Here is a 1,084-nt window from a genome sequence, read left to right on the forward strand (position 1 = left end):
GTTCACCAGTCGGGATCTTCTGATTATGAGAATCTGCCAGTAAGTAGGAGATCCTCGGGTCTTCTCAATATAATCAGTAAATGTCCTCACTACTAGTCACTAGATACTCTACAGCCAATCAGTTGCAAAGTAAACTAGATGAGTAATTTCACCAACATCAAACTAATTTAAAAAAAAGAATCTGTGTAATATGTTTTTGTGTCTTATTTGTGTTGTAGCCGTATCACAAGATGCCACAGTAAGATGAAGCGCAAATTAAACTTTACTCAACTTTTGTCGCGTTTCTGGACAACCTCATCACAACTCCTGATGAGCGTTACTTATTTGAAAAAGTAACTCAGATATTCTCTTGTAAATTAAAAAAGTAATGCGTTACTTTACTAGTTACTTGAAAAAAGTAATCTGATTACATAACTCATGATACTTGTAATGCGTTACCAACAACACTGATAATGAATGATTATGTGTGAAGGCAAAAAAGTAATGCGTGAAGCTGCTGCTGCTGTTTGTGGAGTTGTTTAATCAGTCTTCAGAGATTTACTATCTTCTTGTATTTCAGTTGATTTCATCTAAAGCTGTGGCTGAAGTCAGTTGTAGTACTTGTGTTTCTCTGTTCTTCAGTGATTCTGCTTGTTAACAGCAGCTGTTCATCACTAATGCTCAATCAGCACTTAATTATCTCATTAACTGCAGCTCTTTTACTCTTTCTACACTCCAGGATTTTGCTGTGGGGTTGAAGGGCTTAAATGTGTGAAACAAAAAGACACATCTGCGAAACGTATTTAAACAGTAATAAATTAAGTAAACCAAATTAAATTTACATCCTGCAAACAGTAACACTTTAGAATACTGTTCTGTCGTTAATTAATAGCTTCACAGGAACAAGTAACTAATGCATTAATAACATTCTAGTAACTACTATTAACTAACAAGAAACTCTGATTAACGATTAGGAAGTAATAGCGCTCGGTTGAAAGAGGTAGTTCACGATTAGCTAATCAGTAACTATTTTTTTTTCATATATACCGTTGAACTACTTAGAGCTATATACAGGTTCATAATTAATGTGAATTATGCATAATGT

Source organism: Sinocyclocheilus grahami, unplaced genomic scaffold (genome assembly GCF_001515645.1).
Source record: "Sinocyclocheilus grahami isolate Dianchi unplaced genomic scaffold, SAMN03320097.WGS_v1.1 scaffold2164.1, whole genome shotgun sequence".
In the NCBI taxonomy this organism is placed as follows: Eukaryota; Metazoa; Chordata; class Actinopteri; order Cypriniformes; family Cyprinidae; genus Sinocyclocheilus; species Sinocyclocheilus grahami.